We start from the raw sequence: 15,635 nt of genomic DNA, 5'->3' as shown, positions 1-15,635 counted from the left end.
AAGGGTAAAGAAGGTTAGAGATGGATTAGATTATTTTTCATATTCAGTTAAGTTATATAACCCAAATGAGTAATAGAGCATCTTTATTTAGACCACATTGTCTAACAGATAAGGCATCTGACTTTGAATATCTTGATTTTTAGAACAAATGAAGGTAGTAAGATCTGGAAGTAATTGGAATTTTCAATTTCTGAGCAAATTTAAATTCACTGTATAATCAACATGGCTAAAAATTTGCTTTTGGCAGTGCATGGTGGGATACACCTTTTTTTGATTCTAGAACCTGGGAGGCAGAGGTAGGTGGATCTCTGTGAGTTCAAGGCCAGCCTGGGACTACATAGTGAATTTCAGGTCAGCCTGGGCTAAAGTGAGTCCCTACCTCAAAAAAAAAAAAAAAAAAAAAAAGCTTCTGAAATCATTGATTGAAAAAGTCTCAGAATTTAAGAATATTTTCTGAGAAGAGGTTATTTTCTACAATTCTTGGAGATATCCTGGCATAAAAAATAAAAAAAATTTAAAACTTTCATAAATCATCAAAACAATGAGAATACATTTTTATTTAAGATGTGTTATTCTATATTTTTAAAGTAGTAGAAGATTATGATGTAAACCTAAGGCAGGCTAATATTCATTAAAATCTTAAATACATTTTTTTTTCAATAATATGGAATGTTGCTTAGAGCATAAAATCTAAAATATTGAAAACATTTGTCTCTTAATAGGACCAAGGATGATATATTTTGCTAATAATTTTCCAAGAATTTTGTTTCCTGTTTAGAAAAAAATGACTTTTAGGAATTATTTAAAATCAGGAGGAGTATCAAGAACAGTCCTCCATCTTTTAGGCAAAGAAAAATCTGTTTCACTAATGTGCTTAACGCCAATATTGTCCTTTTGATAAGGTTCATTTCTTTCAGAAAAGTGAGCTCTCCCATTTCACCTGAATGGATTTCCCTACATTATCAAACCAGAGTACATGAATTGCATTTAACTTAAATGAGCAATCAAGGAAAAATAATTACACTATCTAAAATAGTACAATCAGAGATAACACTGTTCTGAAGGTAAATTGTAATGAAAAGAAGAGGAATTAGACTCCTCATGTATAACTGGAGTCTCTTTACAAATAATCACATTATTTTCCACCTCTTATAAACCAGATATATTTTCTCGTGGAGAGAAGGAAACCATCAATGATGATTAGCTATTTCATTTTCATTTACTTGCTTTATTAATAGAATTCTTGACTTTTAGTGTAAAACATTTTTTGTCCCAAAACAAAGGCTATATGCTTCAGTCATAAATGTGTCCATACAAATAAGTTTCAACAATTAGGTATAAATAGGAACAAATAGAAATAATTCTAGTAACTTTTAAATTGCCTCTATTTGCTTCTTCCTTGCCTTTTCTATGATTTTTGTTATGTATTTAGTAGTGCTCCATCTTAGATTGCTCAGATGGTACAGTATCCTAAGACTTACAAAAACCAGAATTTTCTAGGACTATTTTTGTGCCTATCTTGGACTGCACAGATTCAGGCTATAAAATGAGAAACACATAACCCTTACTAGTGTTAATATTTCTACTTTATTGCATCTTTATGCAGTAGCAACAGTTGTGTTCTCCTTAAGAAAATGATGATTCTGATTAGACATGTTCATTAAACATTTATTTGCCCACCTCTCAGAAAAAGGGTTTTCCATCAACAGCCCCATTCATGTCTTACTAATGATTTCAACTTTCTTCTAATTCAAACATTGTGTAAAACCCCTAGATCTCTATGCAATTATAAAAGTAAAACACCTTAATTAACAGCTGTGGATTGATTGCTAGTATTAAAACTGTGCTAGTTTCTTTAAATATGTAAACATATTCAATTGACCAAATAATCTTGTGACCTAAATTAAAGATTTCTCTCATTGCAACTGCTTTGGTCAAAGTCATATCATTGTTTGAAGTCTAACCCAGTGTTCAAATGCAGGCTCTTGAGGGGTGGAGACCTTGTACACAGCCATAATGCTGTAGTTTCTCTTTCCCCTGTCCTATTCTGAAGTGTGTTTTGCCTTGAGATTTAAATTAAAGTTAATTAACTAATCAGGACTGAATATATGCCACTTGAATATTTATTAAATACATTATATGGGAAAAGGATGACACTTTTCATTTAATGAGTATCCAACAGATGTTTTTTCAGAGAATAGAATTATGCTTGAGCCAGATCAGAGGGGCCAACTTCTGTGCATCTTTTCCAGATCCCTCATTCAACTCAGTCCAGCTAGGTTAGGTTTGGGAAGTGTGCCACTGTGGAAATATTTACACTGCAAAAATGGGCAATCACCAGAAATCAGAATTCATTTGTTTCCTTGAAAGGGATGTAGTGAAACATTGTATAAACCTTTAAATGAAGTATGATCATGTTTTAGCAAAGGATAAAAGCATTTAAATTACCATTATAATTTGAGATATTATGGTGATGCTATTAAAAATTAGTTAGTGTATGGCAGGTCAAAGATAATATCAACAACCACTAAGGCATGATAATTAATATAAATCTCATTCATATTGAGATGAAAACTCAGCACTCAATTTCCTATGTGTCTTTGATGACAAGATAAAAGGGAAGACTCCAGTTGCTGCTTCTTATCCCTTCAGTGACATGTTGATGACATGTGGTGAGCCAAACTTTCCACTTATGAGAGTTAGTTGGCGATCTACCCTATATGGGAAAAGAAACCAAGAATTCAGAAAGTGACACATTGCATTGGTTCCCTTCATAAAGTCTTCCTGTATGCACCTTCCCCATTCCCTGATATTTCTCAAGGCAAAGATTCCCATTCCAAGACAATGAAGATTTCTCTTAGAAAATGCATGTATATTTGAACACAATATTGTTGTAGTCTTTTATCTACTGTTCATTTTGAAGGTCTGACTATATACTACATCCATGACCTTCTTGACCATGAAGTCTAATTATGGGATAATCAGCACTTTGGAAATAGCATGCTCTCATTACCTATTACATATGAGAAAATTCCAGGCAACACGTCAAGTATCTAACCATGTTGTTGACCTCTTAAATTATTTATACTTTTTTTTTTACTCATTCCTTGTCACTAATACAAAGTAACTCCAAAGTTCTAGTAGTACCTGTCCCTGCCAAGCCTAATAAAGAGGATATAATTTATTTAACGATAAAATCAGCCACAGTGGCACATATCCTATGCCATCTAGGTCTTGTGTTCACTTGAGTTAGAATGAGGTTTTAGTGACAATGTCATCCTATTATGTCTGATAACTTACCTGAAACATGGGCCCTTGAGGGATTACTGTCTTGTCTTAACTGGCTCATTAAATTCTAAAATTCTCATGTTTCATTAATCTTTCAATGTCTCTGAGGTGTGTTTACCCAATTCATTACTTTTAGCTCTGTTTCTTAGGTCTTGGCAAAAGTTGTCAAACATCCTCATGTCCTGGACTTCTAAAATGTAACCATACCATGGCCATTCAATGCAAGGAACATGATTATTCTTTGCTAGAATTGAGAGTGAATGACTTCCAATGCAGTGACTAGCTTTGTTTTTTTAAATTTTTTTATTTATTTATTTGAGAGCGACAGACACAGAGAGAAAGACAGGTAGAGGGAGAGAGAGAGAATGGGCGTGCCAGGGCTTCCAGCCTCTGCAAACGAACTCCAGATGCGTGCGCCCCCTTGTGCATCTGGCTAACGTGGGACCTGGGGAACCGAGCCTCGAACCGGGGTCCTTAGGCTTCACAGGCAAGCGCTTAACCGCTAAGCCATCTCTCCAGCCCGAGTGACTAGCTTTTAACAGTCAGCAGATTCTCCGAAAAAAGAAAGCATACACACACACACACACACACACACACACACACACACACGGTACAACTATTGTGTTAAAAGCTCCAAAATCTACTTCTAGTTCTGTTCCTCAGGACATATATATATATATAGGTGAGAATATTGATCTGTTACTTAAATACTCTCCCATTTAAGTTGTTTCAGCATCTTAACTCCAAGTCGTCCCCCCCCCCCCGCCAAAAAAAAAAAAAAAAAAACTGCCCAGAAGAAATATGAGTCAAACAGTTCTAATCCAAAGAGTAAGCCAGGTGTGGCAGTCATTCTCTCTCAGTACTGGCAGAAATAACCCCACCAAGAGCAGCTTGTGGGTGGACAGGGTTTATTTTGGCTTCCAGACTTGAGGGGAAACTCCATGATGTCAGGAGAAAGAAAAAAACACGGTCTGAACAGAAGATGGACATCAAGCCCTGGCCAACATCAGGTAGACCACAGCAGCAGGTGAGTGTGTCAAATACTGACAAGGAAAAGCTGGCTTTAACATCCATAAGCCTGTCCCCAATAATACACTGCCTCCATGAGGCTTCAATTCCCAAATTGCCGCCAGCTGGGGCCCTAAGTTTCCATAAAATGTAAGTTTATGGGGGACACCTGAATCAAACCACCGCACATGGCAAGTGCATGACGTGTACAGAAACAAGGAATGTAAGGGAAAAAAATAAATTTTGAATGTAGAAGTCTTTCATATTTTACACACATACACATTTTTTTCAGACTAGAGTTTTTTTACAGACTAGAGTTACCTAGGTGTAATCTATGCCACATTCTCTTTTGTACATTGAGTAGCTTCCTGTAACTAATAAGACATGGGGATGAACTGTTGAATAAATGTGGATAAATGTTCCTGTACAATAGAGTCGCATAAGTGTGAAATTGGCCATCATGTATACATAAATTTCACAGCCATGTAAAGCCTCTGATTATTTTACCTACATGGTCCACAGGACACCTGACTTGGGTTTTTTGGTCCAGTGGGTAACGTAAATGCATTTGGGAGAAGCCACCTACACCTGCATATTTTGTATTTTATATAAATGATTGCGATATTCAAATGTACATTTGTGAATGGTGCTAACGTGAACGAATTTGTTCTCTTTCCAAATTTGTCTTCCTGTATAGCAGCTTAACCAGTATAGCGGATCAGCTGTATGTGAAACAATTTTTACAATCAATAAAAGCACATTTCATAGTAATGACATATGTTATACATCTGCAATTTTTTATTCTGACTACCCAGATATTGAGCTTTGGGAATATTGGAGGACTTTTACTCCACTGAAAAGGAATTGGTTTTCTCTTTATTTTCAATATTTCCTTTAAGTTGTAAAACAATACTTTGATGGCTTTTTGGAAAAAAAATAATGAATTAGATTATTTAATTAGTCTGTGTTTGGATTTGACTGCTGTGTATAGTTTATCCTGCATTATACGCAATGTAATACATCTACCAAATTTCTCTTAGTTCTTTGAGCATTGACAGAAAGATCAATGAATAAACTTCAAGTGCTGAGATGCTGCGATGATGGATAAGCTTCTGTGGTCTCCTTCATCCACGGGCAAACTTTGTCTGGTATGATTCCCAGGGTGGGTTTGGATGCTGGTGCAATATGCACATATAAGACATGATTTTCCTAATTACTGCCAGAATCTACCACATACCATACTAATACCATTGTATTCATGCTGGCAGTGCCACATTCTCGTCAGCGACTGATATCTTTAGCTCTATTTTTGTTTTCTGCCTATTTGACAGGTAATGAATCCTACATAACAGTTTTGCCTTTTCTTTCTGATAATGTGTTTCTCCTTGATTAGTCATGTGATTTATGTTCTGTTTACTCGTTCACACTATTTTTTTTTAAAAAAAAACTGAATCTGCTTGTGCATTTTAATTGTATTACATCATTTGCTTTCTTTACTGAAGTTCTTTTTCTACAAGTATTTTAGTCACCTATCATGTGGTATCTCCAGGGAAGTGTGCCGCTTTGGAGCCTTGCGGCTATCTTCTGTGCAGACATACTAACCTGCCTGTCAGCACACAGAGCCGTGTGTGTGTGTGTGCGCGTGTGCGTGTGCGCGTGCAAAAGAGAGGCAGAATTCATGAAAAGCACAAGAAGATAGAAAAAGGACAGGTACAGCAGAGCTGATTTTCTGGTGTGGAAGGGTTACTGGAACAGAGAAAGAGTGTATCACATAATGACTTGACAAACCCATAGGGCTGAGTCACTGGAACAAACTACTCACTATAGACGTCTATGAGAGATGCCATGCTTAAATGGTCTCCTCTGTCTTTGTAACGTCCTTATGTTTTATTATAAAATATCATCAAAGTAAGTACCACCTGCCTGTGCCTTGAGAGAGAAAGGCATTTGAGCACAGAGCTCTGTCTCAGAGCAGTGTGGCCACCATAAAGTGGAGGTTTTCTACATTATGTTGTGTTCTTTATGTTCTTTTCTGTAGCAAATAAAATGTTCAGTGGATTTCTGGACCAAAGGGAAATGACTTTGACTGGCTTAAGGAAATGCTTTAGTCAGTGAGACTACACTGGTATGTTTCTCAGAATTTAATTAAATTACAAGTTGGCTATGTAATAGTAGACTTGGTTAGAACAGCAGAATTTTACTCTCTATGAAGACGTTAACATGGATTTTTCTGTCAGAGAGCACTTAGTATTTAATTCTTAAATTCAAGAATTGTGACAATCATATGACTCTTAAACATAAAAGTGCAACTATTGGCAGAAGTTTACCATGTGCCATGGCCTCCCATGCGACGATTGTTCATGAAAACACTTGGTAGAAGTGAGGCAAAGTGATACATCGAAGTATAAATGTTTAATCAAGGATCTCCCACATGCCTTTAGATCTAATGAAATCCAATGATCCTTTCATAAAGAACCAATGACATATATCACTAGAAATCACTTTATCAAGATAATATTATTAAAACTATGAATGTAACATTGTTTCACGCTTCCCAGAGTGTCTTCTGAAATACCAATAATCACAGATTGAATTTAAATAGAGTTTAGTCATTGAATCAAAACACTTAGCAGCATAAAATAAACCTTGTACTGTAGGGAATCTTTCAAGATTAGTTTATTCATGTAAGTAAGCAACATGTCTTGTTCTAAATTGATCTTGAAAAACATGAATTAGTTATAACCAGGCTATTGGCAAGAAAGTCCAATATTCATGAAAACTATTAGAACACTGTGAATATTCTGGCCAAGAGGAGGCACTTTCTACAGCATATCATTACTCAGTCTAATGGTCAGATGAACACTGATGTTATTACATCAAGGTGTTAATTAAAATAGCTCATTAGAAATCATTCATAATAATCATGTACATGTTTTCTTGACCCTCTGGTGATTCTGATGAGTTCAATACTTTACATATATTTAATGTCAGTAAAATAACAGAGTTTTTTTTTTTTTTGAGGTAGGGTCTCACTCTGGTCCAGGCTGACCTGGAATTTAATATGTATTCACAGGGTGGCCTCAAACTTATGGTGATCCTCCTAACTCTGCCTCCTGAGTACTGGGATTAAAGGTGTGCACCACCATGCCTGGTTTAAAAGAGATAAATTTTTATAAATATCTTGTATATGTATATATTATATACACATAAAGTACTAAGTGCCACTTCTTAAAATTGATATATCTGTGTTTTTATTGTCTCTCCTGCTGGGATGTACAGAAACAGGGAGATTGATTACATTACTGTTGTCTTGAATAAGTTTTTTTTTTTTTTTTTTAGTTTAGTACTCAGTGAATACAGTCAAGTTGCTACCATTGTTAGCCTCCTCCCTGTCCTCCCCCCTTTACATGGACCCCCCTTTGTTGGGGTATATGGGTCATGCATTGTGGGGTTAAGCCATCAGTTATGGGTAGGAGCGTTTGGCTCTGACATTCTTTTTGCCCCCTCTTCTGCAAATTTCCCTGAGCCATGTTGGGTTCATATTAGGTCTGCTTCGGTGATGAGGTCTTGGGTGTCTCTGGATATCTGGTTTGGTAGGAGTTGATTTTTCTCTGTGTCTATCTCCTTCACCCTTGTCCTGGTACCAGGTTCACCACAAAAACAGCAGTCTTGCTTGTTTCCCCACTTATTCTTAGTTTCAGCTGGAGCCCTTTTGAGATATGATTGGGTGGTTCTCTCCTTAGGATCTGAGTGTATCTGAAAGAGTTAAGCAAATTCTCTGATGGAGAGTACAGTTTGCACCAGAGAAATGGGATAACCAATCTTTATGAGAGAGAATTTAATAGGTGTAGGTCCTCTTGTAGCCCACAATTGGTAGGAGCTTGATACTGGAGAGCAGGCTCATTGCTGGGTGTGGTTCTGACTTGTTTCCAAGCTCCAGTTATGGGTTCCATTCCACTGAGCAGATCAGGTAGCCAATCACTTTGCAGAAGTCATTCTAACCCTTATCTTTGTATCAGGAAATGAATCAAAGAAATTAAGGGCTCTCAGTAAGGTTTTATATTTTTGAAAGTTAACAAAGCTAATAAGTGACATTATGTTGTTTTCATACTACCATAAAATCAAAAAGTCTTCCACTAATTTTTAAAATGCAAACATTTAAAAGATTGATGTTTAAACAACAAATCCTATGTGGAATTTTTAGATTTTCTTATGAGATCTATTTAACTTTTTCTACATGTTTACAAATTCTTTTATGTAATTCAATTTTTTTAACTCTTGATTTTTTTCTCATATATTTTGAATATATGTATATATGTACAAGCTGTAGATACACCTTATCAGTGAACAAGTTTCAGACAATACTTCTCTGATGACTCCTCAGTCTGTCTCTCTACCGTGCTCCCTGCAGTGAAAGATTCCAAGTACGTTTTACTGGCCTCCAGTCACTGACAAAAAAGTGTCCTTTATCCTATGGCTATTATATAGCTTATAAAGTGCAAACACTCTTTTGTCATTATGTATGTGTTTTCAGAATCAAAATGAGGTCTTCTAATAATACAAATATGGCCACCACTTATATAGATTGAAATATGTCATAGGGAACATACATTTGACTTTACTTACCAAAATGCAGTCTTAGTTTTGTAGTTAAAGTTCTCTCTTTTGGGTACAATTGGCCTATGTGAATGTTGCTAGTGCCATAGAAAATACCAGAAGGAGAGTGAAGTATGTCAAAGTAGCTTGACCCTTCTTGGGGTTACAATGCTTTCTCTAATTTTGAGTTTAAAGAATCCACTAAAATCATACATGAGCTCATAAAAGTCAATTAGATTAAAACTTTCTCTGATTAAAGTGTTTATATTTTAAAACCGAAAGGGTCTTATAAATTTTTAATTGAAGAATACAGTTTTAGCTTGCTTTGATGTATTTTTTAAGTTAAAATACTGTGCATGTTAGCAACTTTAAATTTCAATGTTAATGTAGCATCAGTCCATGAGGCAGAGTAGAAAAACGTCCAAAATGTTTGTAAACATGGAGAAGGTGAGCAAGAAGAGCACAGTGCAGAGGAAATGGGAAAGAAAACAGTGGCATTGACTTGAAGTTCCCTCAAAACAGGATAAATCACAGTATTTGATATCTCAAGTCAACCTGAGATACTACTGCTCGGAAGAGACTCAAGGAGTCATGTAAATGTAGTTATTTAATCATCCAGTGACCATTTGTAAACAGCCTTTTAGGTTTTGGCTGTAAAATCTCAAGATAGAGCATTCTCATCATATCCTCCCTTCTCTGATAATGTGCTTTAGAAAGGGCACAGTAAACATGTCTAGTCTCGTAGCCCCTGTGCCTGGACATTTTTTTTTTTTTTATGGACTGTGTTTTTTTTTTTAACTTGATTTTTATTTATTTGTTTGAGAAAGAGAGACAAAGAGGCAGAGAGAGGGAGAGAGAGAGAGAGAGAGAGAGAGAGACAGAAAGAGAGAGAAAGAATGGGCATGCCAGGGCCGCCTGCCACTGCAAACAAACTCCAGCTGTGTACACCCTCTTGTGCATCTGGCTTATGCGGGTCCTGGGGAACTGAACTGAGGTCCTTGCCTTTTCAGGCAAATGCCTTAACCGTTAAGCCATCTCTCCAGCCCTTGTGGATTGTGTATTAAATATTATGGCTTAGGGCAACCTCCTCCATGCCTTTTCCTTTCCTGTCTATCCTCCATGGTCATTTGACAGTACTTTATCTTATCCCAACTCCACACACCATCATCACCAGTACCCCTTCCATCTTTGCCTCCAGCGGAGAATTTCTGTGTGATTTAAATACATCTCAAATCTTTTTTCTCTTTCTTTTTCTTTCTTTCTTTTTTTTTTTTTTTTGGCTTTTATGAGGCAGGGTTTCATCCTAGCTCAGGCTTACCTGGAATTCTCTATTTAGTCTCAGGGTGGCCTTGAACTCATAGCGAATCTCCTACCTCTGCCTCCTGAGTGCTGGGATTAAAGGTGTGCACCACTACACCCGGCTTTACCTCCTTTTCATAATTAACATTTCCTGGCACATGTAACAGAAATGATACTTCACTTGGCAAAGAGAAAGCACCTTCAGTGCTTAAACACTTCAAATCAACCCTGGTGTAAGAGGCAAGGTTAATATTCATGTCTTCAATTATCCAGAAAGACACATATACTTACATTTCTTTACTGTTTGCTTTATTCTCTGCATCTGTCTCTTAATTTAAAAAAAAAATCTTATTATTTATTTGAAGAAGAGATAGAGAGACAATGACAGACAAATAGACAATGGGCATGTCAGGGTCTCCTGGTCCTGTAAAGGAACTCCAGATGCATGCGCCCCTCTGTGCAACCAGTTTTACATGAGTACTGGAGAAACAATCCCAGGCCATCAGGCTTTGCAAGCAAGCTAGCACATTCAACCACGGCCCAATCTTTCCAGCCCGTTTTCTTAAATTACATCTTCTTATGTCACATGGTCACATGGGTATTCTTATTACAACTAATAATTAAATGTTTCTTCAGCTTTGTAAGTAAATGAGCTCGAAGCACTTTCCAGCAATGTTCCTGAGTTCCGTTTAGTTGTCAAACTCATAGCTTTTAATATATACAAAGTAACATTTTCCTCAAGCCATATGAATTCGTTTTCTCTAATTTGCAACTTCAAAAAATGGCCAATTAAATTCATACATGATTTGCCTGCCGGTTTTGTATAAAACGAGAATCTCCTAAGCAAGTTAGATCTTATTTTATTTGACAACCAAATTATAATTTAATATAAAAGGTATTTGGAGTTTGGGAAACTGATTACAATATTTGATGCATGCAAAAGTCTTATTATAGCCTGGGTATCTATGACCTCACAGTGCCTAACACTACTTACACAGGACCATCATAATAGAAGGAAAAGATGAATAAAATAAAATAAATAGAAACTGATTGATAGGGGGAGGGGATATGATGGAGAGTGGAGTTGCAAAGGAAAAATGGTGGGGGAGGGACTTACCATGGTTTATTGTCGATGATTATGGAAGCTGTCAATTAAAAAAAATCAAAAAGTTTTATTGTAAAAATTATGAAAATCAAATTGCCATAGATTTATATCTAATTAGATATTTTAAAGAAACCTTTGAAACTGTTATCCTTTCATGAAACAGAGTCATAAGGAAATGAAATATGAGAGAGCAAGAAAAATTACATCCATACACTATTTTAAAGCTCTGGGTATAACGGAAAAGTTTATCTAAACTATATCTTAAATGGATAATTCCTAACTTTTAAAATTAATTAAACATTTATTGAATATTTATGTAAATTATAAAATCATAATTTGTATTTTCTGATAGCAATAAGGACAGGCATTTTATGTTTAAGTTTTATTTCAAAATACAGAGTCTTAATTAGCTATTTAGTTCACAATGCATGGCTCATAGAATTGTAATAGCCATTCAAACTTTAAAATATTTATCCTTAAATATAATATGTACAACATGCACAGTTCAAATTAGTTTGGAAGTTCCTGGTTAAATATATTTCTTGAAAAATATTAGAATATATATATATTCATATATATATATATATGAATAGAAGTGGTCCAGTTTAAATTCCAGATAAGAAATTTAAACCACAGTATGAATATCACAATTGACATTAGAATCATAGAACTCTTAATACCAAAACAAACAATAACACCTTTAGTGAAGGCTATTTGAACAGATTTGACTTGTCCAGTGAGACTAAGTATGAATGCACAAGTAAGTCTAAAATGAATTAAAGTATGGTGAAAGCACAAAGAAAGTCTCTTACACACACACACACACACACACACACACACACACACACACACACATGTTTAGACATAAGAATTCAAATATGATCTTCCTTCCATTCTCACTTTCTCAAACCTCAAAAGAGTTTAATTGCTATAATCTTATTTATTTAATATTTGTTTTCAAATTAAAGTTTGACTCAGAGTTTCCAATACTTAGAGATTCAGAGAATGGAATGTAAAGCCTCTGAAATCATATATGGAACAAATATACATGATAAAATATATAATTTAATTATCACCATCCCACCCAACTCAGCCCTGTTCAATTTGTTAAGAAACTTTGCACAAAAACTTTATTATTGAAAATATGATGCACCTGGGGATTAACTAAATATTCACCTATCAGATTTCTTCTTCTTTTAGCACTGAGATGTTCTGGGAATCTATCAAGGTGCTCTTTAAGAGTGCACTTGAGAAGGCTAAAGGGTAGAAGTCGAGTGAAAAATACAGGTGGAAGAGGTTGTTAAATATATGAGAATAAAGAAAATGTGGCCTATAGCCATAATGGATTCCACCCAGGCCATGTTTTATGGTTTGTTAAATACAAATCATCAGTAAGTAAAATAAACCACATTTCCCCCCATACATGTGAGATGGGGAAAGTTACAAAGTCTTGAGCGTAAAAGTGTAGGTGTGGGTGTGGGCCTGTAAGCATGTGAATAGGAAAGAGGAGAGGGGAAGTAGGGGCAAGTAAGACTTAGATGGGGAAAATATGAACAAATACAATATATAAATGCATGGAAATGACAATTAAAACTTTTAATATCTGTAAAATTAAATGTGTAATATATACTAATATGTATTAAAATAAGTGAATCTTATAACAACGGTATTTGTTTCATCTCAGTGCACAGAAGGAAAAAGAAGACTGTATATATGTTCTTATAGACTATAATAAAAGAAGAAATTTCTTTGGAGTAAGAAATGCTTCTACTTAAAGTACTTCTATTTAAAGATTAATTTTGCCAAAGCAGCAAGAAATAGAATAACCTCTCAAGGTCATTTTGTTCCAATCTTTAAATAACTAAATGAAATCAAAATTAAATCCTTGCTATGATTTGCAATACCTTAGTGCACTGACCTGGGTTTTGTAACTTAATATCTGTGAGTACTAATCTATTTTAACTAGATGAGAACAAAAGAATGAATTGCAAAACATGTTAATGAGATCAAAGATCTCAATCTATCTTGCGTGTTTCTAAGACCCAGAGGTCACAATCCAGAAGGGGGAGAAATGAAGTGGATGACATTGAAAAGGAGTGCCATTCAGAGTTTAGCTGTGAAATGTAGAAACTTAATTTTATGTCACTGTATATGTGAGGAGAATGTACTGAAGTTGAAAAGGCTTCATTATGCGGGTCATTACAACTGAACAGAGGTGTGTTTGATCAAAACAAGATTTCCTTATTCTGACCCAACATTTTTCATTTACAATTACAAAAGATTGCCTTTTAAATACTAGTAATAATTAATTAGTGAAACTTTAATCATCCTAGGAGTGTACGCTCACATGAATTATCACGAACATTTTAAAAGTACTGTATTTTAACCTAATTCTTTTTTTTTTTTTAAATTTTTATTTATTTATTTGAGAGTGACAGAGAGAGAGAAAGAGGCAGAGAGACAGAGAGAGAATGGGCATGCCAGGGCCTCCAGCCACTGCAAACGAACTCCAGATGCATGCGCCCCCTTGTGCATCTGGCTAACGTGGGTCCTGGGGAATCGAGCCTTGAACCGGGGTCCTTAGGCTTCACAGGCAAGCGCTTAACCACTAAGCCATCTCTCCAGCCCAACCTAATTCTTTAGTCATCATTTGTAGCTAGATTCACATAAAAGGAAGCCTGAATCTTCAACTTTTGGAGAGGAGTTGATGATCGATATATTACTTTAAAATTTCACATTAAATTAATGTTGGAAACACTTCATGATTTTGATCCTTGGAGTAAATTGAGTAAATTGGTAGTTCTGATTATCTATTTTAGCATGTAAAACATGCTGTGTAGAAACTTCCCTTGAATTCAAACATTCTACCTTGGAGATGATGTGGATATCATGGGGGTAGGATGTATGGGGAATTTTCTACTTTCTGGTCTTCTTGGAGGAATGAATTCAGTCAAGAGACATAGTTTACGCAAGCATTTATTCAGCAAGGTAGCAGGAGAAAAGCCAATTAAAGTAAGCACCCTTAAGAGTGCCTAAAGTGGGCTACCCCAACACGGGAAGCAAGGAAACAGCATATTGGGTGTGCATGGTAGGTTTTAAAGACATTCTTATGAACATGTATGAGGTGGGTATCAGATATATAAAGTAACGTGACTTTTTCTGTCCCAGATTGCCATGGACCTGATGGTCCTATTAGCCTGTTTGATCCCATGATCTCCATAAATGACGAGGGGTGTCAAAGCCACAGCTCAAGTGGTATCATAATGGTCTCAGGTCTATAGAGGAAGGATGCAGGCTCTCTGTTGGTGCCCACATGTGGAAGGAAGCCCTAGCATTTTGGTTTTTGACATCAGGGGCACTGCCTAATCACAGGTTCAAGGTTTAATGGCAAAGAGGGCATTCTGTCAGGAGACACAGCTACCGAGATGTTAACTCCTGGTTCCTGGCTGCCCTGGTGCTGCTGTGCATAGGTCTCCCCAGGGGTGTCCAGGCAACTGCAGGGTGTTGAGTGGCCCTTAGTGTGACAGGAAGAAACACCTGGGAGATGCCTAATTAGCATGTAGGGACTTTCTGGGTGAGCAGGGAAAGGGTCACATGGTCTAACTAAGGGCAGGAAAAGGTATAAGGTACGGGAGGGTGGTAGGGTGATTGACTGTGCGAAGACTGCTGACTGATACCTCATTAACATATAGGGATTTTCTGGGCAAGTGACAAAATGTCACAAGGCTCTGGGGAAAGTGAAACCTAAGTCTTAGCAGGTGTCAGGACATCTAGGTGCCCTGGGTTGTGGGTGGGAAGGGAGCAGCCTCACTCCAGATGGTCTCCAGGTGAGATTGTCAGGGTCTAGGCTTGGTGCAACCTGGGGGACCTTACTCCTGCTGGTCTAGAGGCCAGAATTGTGGGGTCTAGGCCTGCTGCAACCTTCACGTTGCAGAGCCCTTTGTCAGGCCTGACAGCTCGGGCCTGCTTAAACCTCTAGTGGCCTGGAGCCCTCAGCTGTGCCAACATTAACTATGACTTCCTGCCTTATACTCATTGCTTTCTGTAGGGTGGTTCCTTACTGGAAACAAAAAAAAAAAAAAAAAAAGGTTAGGGAGTTTCTTAGAAATTTTTCCTACTCCTAAGTTAACCTATTGTATTTACAAGCGTTCAAGGCAAGGATATGTGAAAGGACAACAGTAACTTGTGTCTGAATTTTGGTGGTGCTGGCATTCAGAGTAGCCCATCACAGCCTGCCAATGCTGGTCTGTTTTCCCCAGAACTCTGCCCCTTCCTCTTATGTGGTCACCTAGCTTAGAGCCTCTTGTTTTCTTCCCCCATGTTCCTGACCTCCTAGTTT

The sequence above is a fragment of the Jaculus jaculus genome, chromosome 11, assembly GCF_020740685.1.
Source record: "Jaculus jaculus isolate mJacJac1 chromosome 11, mJacJac1.mat.Y.cur, whole genome shotgun sequence".
Taxonomy (NCBI): domain Eukaryota; kingdom Metazoa; phylum Chordata; class Mammalia; order Rodentia; family Dipodidae; genus Jaculus; species Jaculus jaculus.
The sequence above is the reverse complement of the archived record's forward strand: the minus strand, read 5'-3'. Positions refer to the sequence as shown.